The sequence below is a fragment of the Blennius ocellaris genome (genome assembly GCF_963422515.1).
Source record: "Blennius ocellaris genome assembly, chromosome: 22".
NCBI lineage: Eukaryota > Metazoa > Chordata > Actinopteri > Blenniiformes > Blenniidae > Blennius > Blennius ocellaris.
Window position 1 is genome coordinate 13247582 of NC_137671.1, and position 13317 is coordinate 13260898.

The 13317-nt window shown below is 44.2% G+C and overlaps 1 protein-coding gene across 1 annotated transcript in view; it reads left to right on the top strand.

Annotated features, from left to right (window-relative positions):
• Nucleotides 1–13317, top strand: part of lepb (leptin b) — a gene marked incomplete at both ends in the record, with an annotated part of 131572 nt that overhangs the window by 15565 nt on the left and 102690 nt on the right. The gene's annotated exons all lie outside the window — the stretch shown is intronic.

The window sequence follows — 13317 nt, forward strand, 5'->3', positions numbered from 1 at the left end:
CACGAGGAACCGTCTCTGATCTGATTTATTTGTAATTAATCAATATTTGGTAGCATTTCTCTGGCACGGGGCCACTTCCTACATTACTGTATATTGAAGCCTGTTACATGCCGAAGGCTGTATCCATGATGTTCACACTCGGTTTAGCAGCTAACAAAGACTTCAAATAAAACACTGGCACCGCCACAGAATCGTAATATTTATATCTACCTTATCTGCAGTAACATATGATTATGCCCTTCAAACATCCTCATCAATTTGTCTCGTTCAGGTTAAATAACAGCAGCAGCGTATAGATGTTTCTGGGGGGGACTGATAAATCACCGGCTGGAATTTCACGAGCATCTGCATCTTTCCGTGTAAGTTTGGAGGTGGTGAAGCTGGCAGGCGCACGCTGTGAAGGATGAGTAATGACGCCAAATTGAGAGGCGGAGGAAGTAAACACACTGGGCTGTTGTTTCTATCGGACATTTCACCCCGGGGCTGTCGTCACAGAAACCCCTTCCACTGAAATTTATGAAGAGCTGCCTGTACCTCCCACTGCAAAAGCTGAGCAATTTTTACGCCCGGGGGGGCACGGAAAACCTGCCTTAACCATTCCTTAACTTCCTCTCCCTTTCTTTTTGCTCTTTGCCTGTCATTTGTTTCCTCCACCTGCACGGTTTAGGTGTGGACTAAGTGCTTCCTGTCAGTTCAGACAAATTGTTACGTGCCACACGCTGGGCCATGGGATGCTGTAGCCCAGACGGAGACCAGGAGAGATTGCATGTCCGGGCTCATCTTCACATCTCAACCTTAATACGCACAGTGCATGAACTGACAATTGCTAACACTACCCAATAAACCAAAACCAAAAAAACAAACAAACAAAAAAAAAAAACTCCAGCCGGTTTATTTTCTGGCTCTTCTTAAACTGGTAGGTCAAGCTACAGGGCTGGCCCACAGCCCACGTCTCAGGGATGAAGCTAAGTCTGGCCATATCCTCAGCCTGGCTGCCAGTCAGCACGTCCCACAATCCCTGGCAGCGGGAGGAAAGCTTTTGCCCTCCTACTCTGTCCCTTCCATCTTCTTCTTTTTTTCTTTTTTCTTACTTGGATATAAAGGTTATCTGCAGCCATCCTGTCTGGGGCCTCTGGCGAGAGTTGGCGAGAGTGGTCGGCCTGCCACAGGTGTGAGCGCTGCAGATAAGCAAAAAAAGGACAGTGCGGGTGAGGAGGATGGCAGAAAGATATGGGGGCCCATCACGCCCCGAGACTGACCTTCATTTGCAATTTTGTACACAGATTACCGTGCTCCCGGGATGAGAAAAGAAAATGACTATTTTGCATCGCTTAACACTGCAGAGCTGTAATCCTTAATGTTCCAGTGAGGACATGAACGGAAGATAACCACACGGAAATACAAAGGCGGATGTCAGAGGTGCTGGTTAAGAAATGGCCCGTACATGAAGCATTCACAATAAAGTATGCATCACGGAGCATTCGAGAGAAAGGCGGATGTGAACTTGGCCTCAGCATGTTGTAGAAACATGAAGAATTAAGATCAGGGATATCATCTGTTCTTCCCACTTTACAAAAGTGAACACAGAAACAGCAGCATGTCCCAAGGTTCACTAGCTCACTTTCAGCGTGCGCAGCTCCTCCATTAATAACTAATAGGTGGAACATTAGGGGGAAATGGTGAGTATGTCTTCAGGGCTTACATTAGCCCTCCGTACAGCAACTCCTTATCTGTGTGTAGGACAAGAGAGGGGTGGGGGGAGAGAGAGCAAGAGAGAGAGAGCGAGAGAGAGAGAGAGAGAGAGCGACGCGATGCGTTGTCCTCTCGGTGACTTTCTTCCTCCATTAACTGCCCTGGGAGGATAATTTGAGTGTACTAAAAGTGCACAGAATCTACACAGAATGTATGCAGACCGCTGAGCACAGGCACAAGTGTGCAGCCATTCGGCAATGGAGGAGTGTACGGAGTGAGTACGCAATGATGTTCCCGCTATACATGAACATATACACACAGAAAGGCACATGCATACTGCGCATGCATAATGAATGGCCGGGAAAAAGTGGAGAACGACATGACGAGATCAAACTGGATCCGCATGCAGGGAAACGGATAATATGCACTACATCCTGATATTAATTCTGACTCCAGTAAGCCTCTGTATTGACTGCCCCGTTTCCATTTTGGGTGTTAATGTATCGTACTCTGCTTGTCAATATTATTATCAGAAGCAGCAAGACAATGTGCAAGCTCCATCATTACCTATTATCCACATAATGAAATATGTTAAAGCTCAATTGAACTGTACTGAACAGGTTTTCAGACAGATATAATGCATCAACATTGACTATTCTTTTGCACGGTGATGACAAAATATGCATATTTTGACTAAGTGGGACACTATTAATAAACATTATGCGAGCTATTTTGTTTGTATCTCCTTTTTCAGTTCAAATTAAATACCCTCAATAACCAGTGTTAAAGGTAAATTGAGAGACAACAAAGGAATGAATGAAATTACCATTTTTCTGTGCTGCAATTATGCTTCATTTACTTAAGCAGATGAGTTGTAAAGTGAGGGGACCTTGATTTGCATACGCACACAAATACTTAAAACGTCGCGAATGCAACGCCGTGGTATCAGAGGTGAGACCGAAATGTGACAGGATATAGAGAAATATTCAAATTAACACTTTTTAAGCGAAGGACTTATGCAGCACTCCGAGAGCTGCAAAGGCTTTTTTTGTACGCTTTGGACTGTACATAATTATCATAGTAACTAATGATGATTCATGGATTGTTTTTCAGAGATCAGTGATGCACTCAAATTGTATCGTGATTCGGGGGAGAAAACTGCCCCCTGTGCACTCAACGAGAGGACACTACTTTTTGAAATTCAACACTTATAGAGGAAACCAAACATGTATGTCTCTGTGCACACATGCACAGACTATATGAGAGAGAGCGAGAGAAAAGAGAGAGCCACTCTTCTATATCTCTGGCTAATTTGAGACTCGGGCTGCACAAACATCATTAATCAAGCTGACTAAGATTAGTCACTGGCAAGCTCCCCTACCTGTTTATTATAATTAAATCGATGTACGTGTCATTGCAGGCGTGGACCCAGAGCATGGCGGAGGTGGTTGTGGACAACGCAAAAGATGGGCTGAAAAACGAAGAAATCTTAAGAGAAAGCGTCGAAATGCAGAAATAAGTGAATGAGGCACAATAGAGGTTTACTGCCAGACGTGCACAGGCACAACTGGATGCGAGAAAAGTCTTGCAACCTGGACGCGGAGGTACCATTCTATGGTACTTAGCGTTAAAGATAACCGCCGCAGAAAGGGTTCATGCCGAAAGGCTCTTTTCAGTGCAGTTCAGACTGTGAAGCTCCCTCCGTTCACAGTTGCACAGCGTAGCAAAAAACATCTCACAAAAGAAAGAAGTCATGATAGAAAAGCAGGACCTCAAGAAAAGAAAAGGGGGTAAACAAAAAAAAAAAAGCCTCCTTTCAGGACCTGAGCAAGAGAAAAAAAAATGTGGCAGACCAAACACATTTAAGCAAACAGTCCCCTGTGTGAGTTCTGCTCGCCAAGTGAAACCGAAGTTTGTGTATTTCTTTTGCCATGTTTACTTTCTCACGTTGTGTCTGGGGTCCTCGATGATTGTCAGGAAATAAAACTATACGGTACATTGGCTTTGCTTAAGAAACCACTGTGTCCTCAGCGCAATATGAGCAAATTGCTCCAGTATATGCTCGCCTCCACCTATCGCAGAGAGGGGAACGAGGAGGGGATGAGAAGCCGGGCGAGTGGGCAGGCATGCAGAAAGGCAGATATTTGATTTGTGCCAGATATTGGGGGGAGCCCGCAAGTGATAAAGCAAGTGAAGCCACTAAAACTTTTTTTTTTTTTTTCCCCCCGCCGATAAGGTGACGTGGTAATGGCTCATAAAGGGAAAGTAAATTGGGAGACTGAGGTTTATGACTGTGGCGGTTTGGGCAGTAGAGGGCCGGCGGGGAGGAGTAGCTGGATCAATGTGTGCGAGGACGGACTCATATCTGGGCGGCGCATATGGATACCAGACCTGCCATAAAGCGTATCTGAATAAACTCCATCCTGCCGCAAAACATCTTCCCTGTCAGGGATTTTGATAACTGCACCTGAATATTTTATGCACGCGATATTGTGACGATATTTCCACAAATCTGTCCGTGTTGTTTCAATGCAACCACACAGATGTGGTAATTATGCTTTTGGCTGCACTAATGCGCAGTTTAACTGTCCTTCAGAAACGAGCCCGCAGACAGCGAATTTAATTTAACCCTTCTCAACAAGAATCGAGTACATGAATCAGAACTGAGCACATCACAAAGCTGAGGCGCCGATAACGTGGCTGGAGTGACTCACATTTGAATAGTGAGAAGTAAGAGGTGAACCGCCGGCGTGGTGAATAAAACATGAGCAGAGCGATAGGGCCACACTGACCAAAATGAGACAGCTGCGTCTTTGTACTGCATCAACCCTTGACCCGGGCGTCAAATTGGTTGACTTCACATAGTTCTACCCCCCGAAACACACACACACACACACACACACACACACACACACACACACACACCTGAGTGCGGCAGGAGAGTATAAGGTTCGTGATTAGATGGGCTCCTTCAGCCTAAAGGTGGCAAGTGCACCACTTTATTTCTCAAAATGAAAATATTTCCTTTCAACTATTTTCCACTGAGAGGAGGAACTGTTTGCTTTGATAAAATAAAAGGAAAAAAAAAAGACAAAAAAAAAAAAAAAACAAGTAAAAAGAGTGGCCTCACTCCGAGTTGGTTTTATTTGCAAACTATAAATAATTTCTTTTTAGCAATTTGGTTCATGTCTTTTTGTTCAGTAGAAATGCATCGTTTCTGCAGTCTTAGTTCAGAAAAGCGTGGCGTTTACACTGCAACGTTTTGAAAACGATGTCTGTTTACACAGAAATGACAGAAACACTGACAACCATGTCGCTTTCATGTTGAGCCACTAGTGGGTACCGTTTCTTTTTTGTACTGAAACCACACATACACATGCAGCAGAGAACAATACTGTATAAACATTAACAATGGTGAGTACGCAGACCTTCATATGGGCAGAGGACAAAGTTCGATTGTTATTTCAGATTCTCAACTTTTGTTTTCTTTGTTTTTATTTCTGAAAGGTAAAAAAACTACATACACACACACACACACACACACACACACACACACACACAAACACACACACACATTGTGCTCTCCAAATAAAATGTATTATTATCATATTATTTTATCTTGAGATCAGTGCAGTTGCATTTCTAAGTATGCTGGGCCATCAACAAATCACACATTTTAAAAACCAAAGCAAATTAAAGGCAATAAAGCCTAATTACACTATAAAATACACTGAAGAACAAAACCATAATTGTAACAGGTGTGTTGTAATAGTATCCCCAAAGTCACCCAAATACAGGAAAGCTGGTATTTAACAAAAAAACTGGTGACCTGGTTGCGCACGAGCGCGTGCGCGTGTGTGTGTGTCTTCATATAGTGTGTTTAGAGTTAATTACAGCCCTGCTTTCCCCAGAATATAAAATATTTTTCAGTCGACTCCCCCCCACACACACACACACACACACACACACACACACACACACACACACACACACACAGCAAACCGCAAGCATGAATAAAGGTAAAATGCTTGCCAGAAACGACAGAACCAACAAGCCCCAAAAAATAGTGACACACTGTAATAAAAAGAGGAAAACTCTTGACAAGAATTGACAAGGCCTGTCTTCCCCGAGACTCAGAATGTCTCCTTTTTTTTCCACCGGGTTCGGTTTCAATACCGTCTGCAGCGAGAAAAAAGAGTCGGTCCAAAGGAGACGGACCCCCTGCAGTCAGCCAGGGAGACTGACAGAAGAATACGCTCACTGCTTTCAATTAAATAGAGCCAAGTGAAGCTTCATGTGCAAATTCCAAGCTCCAGGCGCAGTGTGCGGGCCCTTGGCAGGCTGCTCGGCGACACCCCGCCCGGGATCACGAGGCCAATGCTCAGCCATAAAAATACCACAGAAAAGGCTTGGCCAGAGCTCCCAAATCTAACAGGAGAAAGTGGAAAGCCTGCCCGCGGCTGTAAGAGTTGCAGATTTTCTTCGTTCACGCACATGCCACGGCTGCAGTATTGGTGTTAATCATATGCGGCTTCGGAGGAGAGGATGACTCATGAGCTGTGTGGGTGTTTGAAGAGGGATGTTCTGAGGTCAATGTAGGTCATGGGGTAAATGCCTGTGTGTTTTAATCTTATGGGTATTAGGACTGGATCCCTATATGCTGATGGATTGCTGATGTCAGCTCATTAGTGTGGCTCTACCTTTGCAAAGTCATCAGTCCACGGAGGTGGAGCGGCGCTCATTGGTTCAGCAGGGAGCGGGGCAGGAAGACAAAGCAGAGGTGACGAGCTAAAAGCATACCGGCGACTTAACAAATGCAATTCCTGCATTAAAGTGACAGCATTACAACACGTGCTGTGCTGTGGGCTGTACCATGAGAAAGTGAAATTTGAGAATTGATTATGAAAGTGAAAACGCCACGAGGAACGCAGAAGCTTTACGTGGGTTCTTTTGTACATCATAACATGATGGGAATGGACATAGCAAATCACTTGTGGAGGGACGCTCAGCCACTCTTGAATACTCCGGGGAGGATTTGGACTGACATGTTAGACAGCGCCATAAAATTTAATAATCAAAACACCAAGTTTCTTTGGGGAGAGAACAAAATGTTTTATCCCCCCAGTAGCAAGATAAAACACTCCGATGGAGCCTGTTCCAAGGATAACTGGAGCTATTCTGGCAGCCAACTGTGGTCCTACTCTTTACTGAAACTTAAATCTGTCACTCACCTGAATAACTCAGGTTTAGGGCTGCTTTCACTGCAACGGGGAGACAAAAGTGGCAAAGCCAAACGCATCCAAAACAAGACATGAACTCTACTAGCTCTCTATAAAACACAGTTGGGTCTAACTTTCAATGCAAATTGCAACTCCGGACGCACATAAAGAGAAAGCCATGATAAGGTTAACTCAATGTTGGTCTTCAGAATGGGGTCTTAAAATAAGTGCTGCCGGGTTTGAGGGCAAGGATGTAGGAGAATTATGGCACCGTTTCTGGAGAGTCAATAGAGAGAGAGAGAGAGGGAGAGAGGGAGAAACCAAGGTAACGCCAAAGCGACATCTCTCGCTGTGTAATGGAGGACTGTGGTGGGTGGCTCGCCGAACGGTGTGCCGGCTGCCTGGAGCACCATGGCAACAGGGAGAGAAAAGGATTGAGAGAGGCGGAGGTTCAAGGACTTCACTTGTTCCAGCAACATTTTAATTACTTTGGGCATCAGCGTTTAGAGAAAACTGATGCCTTCAGGAGCTCCGGCAACAACTGGGAGAAAGCCCCAGAGGTTTTCATGTTTGATTTTCTTTCATTTCTTTCATAAGCAATTTTTTTCTTCTTCTCATATTTGTGAACCGACTGCAACAATTGGAGATACAGTGGGATGAGAGACGCAGGCTGATAATGGGGTGTGTGTGGGGGGGGGGGGGGGGGGGGGGGGAGCGCAAGAAAGACAAATGAGAAGGGAGATGAAGCAAAGTGAACACAGATAGAGATCGACAGAATGGGAGATACAAGCCGTTTGAAGTTGGAGGTTGGTAAGAGATATGAAGGAGAAAGGACCAAGGGAAAAGGGATAGGGAGGATTTGTAGGGATATGAAAGCTTCAGTATTCCACTTTTAAACACACATGCACTTAAAACAGACCCCAGAAAAAAGAGAAATAATTATTTGGAGGAGGTAATCATTGGGAAGAATTGTGTGGCGTTGCGCTCGATTGCCGCTGCAGATGCGAGCACATCGTGCTCAGGGTTAAAATCTGCACTATTTTCTGTGGGTGTATTTACGTATCTGTTTGCCCATGTAGGTCTGTGTACGAGAATATAGCTTTTTCTTTTTTTTTCCCTTCCTGACACCATGCCTAACACGATCAGCACTCATTAAGAGCTCTCCAAAGCCGATGCACCTCACAGACGGAAACGCTCTCCAAAAGACAACCCCCGAACCCGGGAAGAAAAACACACGGCTTCCGGCCTCTTAAGCCTCTTCTCCAGCGTAGACAAACTGGCACGCACTTCAAGCTCTGGCAAAGGTATTTGTATAAAATGTGATCCAAAAAGTCTCACGTGGCTCTTTCTGCCCACGTTTGAAAGTAAAAAGTATAAAAATTCAGTTAATCAAACATACATTTTCTCCTCATCATAACAGATGATTGAAGAATTATAGTTTGTAGTTTTACATTGGAATGCAATCATTTAAGAAGACTGTGTAATCTCTGCCTTTAGGAAGTAATCTACCATCCCCTTTGAGTAGTTTTATGACTGTATTAGATTATATTACCACTATTTTGTTAATCAAATTTGTCTAATCTTATTACATACTCTATAAACCATTACTGTCCAAACCAATCCACGGGTGGATAATCCTGTGTCATAATCCTCGTAGTAATATTTGTGAACCTTTAAAAAAAAAAAAAAAAAAAAATCCTCATTTCATTTTGTGACGTGCGGCGCTTCAGCCATGTCGTTGGATGGTGGGAGATACAAGGGAAGCAAGGGAAGCAAATATGTCAGAGAAAATTCGAGAAATCGGCGGGGGGGGGGGGGGGGGGGGTGGGGGGGCATACGAGCACATCTTATGTGCATAGACATGCCTGATAATGCTTCGCGACAAGCCAATCCATTACACCTGTGGCAGTAACAACTCATGTAGCGCTGTAATATGTTGTGTGAGACGAGGCGGCGGAGCACGTCAGGGGTGTACGATCGTCCTTGTCTGCAGCATGTTTCGCAGGAGGGTAAGTATTTAGATCCCCGGGGATATGCTCGGGGATGAGAGTGGCCTGTGGCTGTCCCTTTGTTGCCTGTAATGGATTATTTCATACAAACATGCAGTTGGGCTGCGTTGCTGATGGATCGTCGCCATTGTTATGGTAAAGTCACTCCATCGCCTTGCTGGCTCCCCTATTAATCTCAGTCAAGTCAATGGTGCCATTGTGCAAAATTCCCCATTAAACTGTACCACCTTGACTACAATGGATTTGTCAGTGCAGTACCTTCCAGACTCTTCTTCCCCAGCAAGGAAAGAAAATTAGATGCTTTCCTAGCCGATTACATGGATTGATGGGATAATTTCAAAAACCTGTAGAACGTAAGAGAAAATAAAATAAGTTTGTGTATCTCATTTGTAATTTGTATGGAGGGTGGATTTTCTGCAGCGATAGGTTAAAGGTAACTAATGCCATTTCCTCTGCAGGAGTGAACCTGGCTGACCTGCTGTGTTAAACAACATTGGTCCGCAACCTTGGATTGAGGGATGGATTGGACGGAGACAATGTAGAAGAAGGAAGAAAAGAAAAGACAGTCTGACAAAACAGGCACAAAAAAAAAAAAAACGACAAAGGTACTCTCCACATCCACGCTGTCGGGCTATTGTCCAATGTCGCATCACTGTGTGACACAATTTTTTCTCTAAGGCCCGCTCGGTCTCATTTTCCCATCGCCTCATCTCCCATTCTTGTTCTCATTCTCTCGTTCCCCCGTCTGTCAATTTCTGAAGGCCCCACATCATTACTGTCAAAAATCACACTGCAGTGCCACTACAAAAGCTACACACACACACACACACACACACAGACACACACACAAAATATCGCAGACACAGGCACACACTCGTACTTACCGCCCACTCATGTGTTGAAAGAGAGCAACTTTTTTTCCTTTTTTTCCCTGACACTCAGTAGCAAGCTTCTCCCGTAGGAATCCCGAGTCAGACAGACGAGCAGCGTGAACTTAGAAGAAGCGGAAGTCTTTGATTTTTCTGTCAGACAATTTTAGCCCCTTGGCCCCATAAATCGCTGTTTGTCTCGATGTTTATCTGATTGTGTCATTGTCTTCTCGGTGTTTGAAGCGACTGTTGCTGCTTCGAGCCTCACAAATACCGCAGCAACATTCACAATCTGTGCCATCTCATCAGTGTACCGCTTCGCCGCGAAATCCCGGTGACCCTTGGCTCGCCGCATCGAGCCCACATTTGTTTAAAAATATGGGAACACACTCAAGTCGAGCTGGAAGACAGAATGAGAGAGAACCGCTGGAGATCATTTAACCGCGGGGTTCGATGAGAGGCTAAAGCCCAAAGCGTCGTGGAGTCGGAGGGGCAGGTGATTAAACCGTGTCGTCAAATCTCACACCTTCTTTGCAAAACACGGGAAGCTGCTGGAGAGCGCCGATTACCATCAATGACACTCCACCCCGTCCATCTGATCCCCTGTAAGAGGCTGTTAAATCCAAATGGGCTCCCTTGTTAAAACTGGTGTCAACTAAATCATAGATCTTTTAATCTATAGGTTCGGGGACAGAATGAATATAAAAGTGAGCTTATCAAATCCAATAGGTGAAGAGTTAAACGGTGCGCCAATCAGATCCAGTACTGCTTATTCTCATGCACCTCTTGGTAACTAAGTGGCAGCGCCGGTAATGGCGGCTTGGCCGTTTCGCCTTGAAGTGGGAACAACTAACGACGCGCGTCGCCAGCGAGACCACGGGGAAATTTCCGAGCCGTGGCGAGGCCGTTTCACATTCCCGTCGTCTAAACAAGCTTCATGTCTCTGTTGGAGACTCCATAGTGTCCCACTTGAAGTGAGGGCTGACATGTTGCCTTAATTGGAAGATGTAAAAATGACACACCGAACTGTATGCATCAGTTGAGTTAAGCTCACGCCTTTGACGACACAAATACGTCGTGTAAACTCCGATTAATGTACATTTAAACAACAGTTTAGTTTCAAACTGTGTTGTGAGTCACGTGTGTGCAATAGTAGAAATAACGTGCAACCATAGCACCACAAACTTTGTTATTCGGGTTGATTTCTGGTAAAAAGAAATGAATTAAAACAATAGAAACTACAGACGTTCTGGTGAACTTGTCACTGTTGACTTTTCCGCCCTGCTATAAGCATTCCACATTAACTGCAGTAATTGTCTTGTGTAAAAGCAGATTTATTGCTATTTCTCTAATCTCCTGTTTATTGAAGAAGGAGCACCACATTAATCCTCGACTAATCCTGGCCAATGTCATCTCACTTTTTACAAGATCCGTCTTCTCCATTTTGCATGTTTGAGGTTTACTTCAGCTGTTTTAGTGCCGCGTCTTCTCTAATTCTATAATTTGTCCATGTTTGTTGAGCCTCTTCCTCTAACTAATGAATGAAGGTGCATCTGAGCTCAAACCGGGAATCAGTTATAGGAATGGTCCAAACTCAGATTGAATTGAAGGAGGCAAATAAATACACTTTTCCTGGTAATGTGTTTAAGTTTTAGTTCACTTGTAAAGTACCTTCTTTTATTTATAGAATAAGGAAATGAGTGAAATTTTTAACAAATTGTCAGAAACTTGCACGACACACCAACATCTCCTCAACAATGAACACAGCTTTAGATAAAGTCAAAGCAGATTTGTGGGGAAAAAAACTAACAAATATCTAAGAACAATTATATTAGGTCATGTTTACATGTACTTGGGCTTTCACAAAAATGGATATTTCCCCCCTCGACGGTTACAAAAAAGCTGCTAAGAGCATGCCAAACCTGTAGGGGGAAGTGCAACTTGAAGCATGAAATGATAGCCAATCAGAACCCTGGAAAAACAAAACAAAACACCACTTCAGTAATTCGGACATAAATATTCAAATACCCGTGTATGTGTAAACGTGGCCTTCCTGTCATTGAGTAACAGTAAGGCCCTGTTCAAAAAAGAAGACCATCAAAATAAAATGTGTTTTGTGTAAAGGCTAGTTAGGCTTTGTCTAAGTCTCGATTGTCTACTGAAACAGTAGACAATATATTGATTTAATAGAAAACCTTCGATGTGGTCTGAACCATCATTTCCATGCTCCTTTACATCCCTCATCAAATCAGAGATATTCAACTAAAATACAAACTGTTCTAGCGGCAATTGATGGGCAGAACATAGAGTTTGTATCTATTTTTCCCACAGTACATTCTCTATAAAAATGAAAAATGCTGCAACTGTGGGTTGTCGTGTTTTTTTATATATAAGAATACAAAGGATGCATTAATCAGTCCTGCTCGTTCTGAGAGTTATCTTCACTTTCTTCAAATAATAAGGTGTTATTTATATCAGAAACAAAAGCGATGAATCATCTTAACACAAGTTCTCAGATAATAATGTATAAACACCTTGTCGTCTTCTGTTTTTCATCAGCAATGATCCCAATGTGGAAAATAAAACAAAAAGGCTCGTGTTCTGCATCGTTGTGTTTATTTAATTTGTTTTATTGCGACGCTGGAATCTGATCAGATGTGAGACTCTCAGCTGCTCCAAGCAGCATTGACTCCATTGCGGACACTCCGAAGTGTACAGTTGTGCCGACACGGAAGTCGGGATGTGTCGTATACTGACGAAGAAAGTGCCGGTGCCGTCACTTGCACGCGCACACACAGAGCAACAGCAATTTTGCACCACTGCAGAGGATGACGACATGCAGAGACACCCGCTGCAGTCATATGTGGCCCCCTGTGGGCTCAAACTCTTAAGTGTCTCTGGCATCTATCTACACACAGCCTATAACTCTGCCCCGCTGATAGCAGGCATGAGGATTGCCTCTGCTGCTGGCGGCCCACCTTCCCCTTTTCCCACCCGCCCCATCTTTTCCTCCAACACCTTGTCCCACCGGAGTCGTAAACCGCCAAGAGCGGTGAAGCCGACACACGTGAGGACTCACACGCATGTGTTCACTTATTCACGCGCGCTCAAACGCGGTAAGGCACATCTGAGCACATACATAGGGAGCCCAGGCACGCAGGGATGAGCAAGCCGCTCAAAAATATTCCTGATGATTTGTACAAACTCCCGTATACGCAAACTGGCAGATGAGATTTGTTGTGCTTCACGTTATTGGGTTGGTTACTAATGTACTAGCAGACCTAGTTATTAGTGCTTTAAAATAAATGCCTGTAGAGACGGGGGAGAAAGATGGGAATTGAAAGCGGAAGAGGGGTTGGGGGTGTGTGGGGCGAGGGGGGTGTACCGCCTGACAAATGAAGAAAGTGAGGGAGAAGCTCATTAAGCTGCTGTGGTTGAGGGAATAGCCAATAAAAAGCAAACGGATGATCAGGAGAGAGCGAGGAAAGAAAGAGAAAAATAGATGAGAGTGGAGGCTGAGGAAGAAAA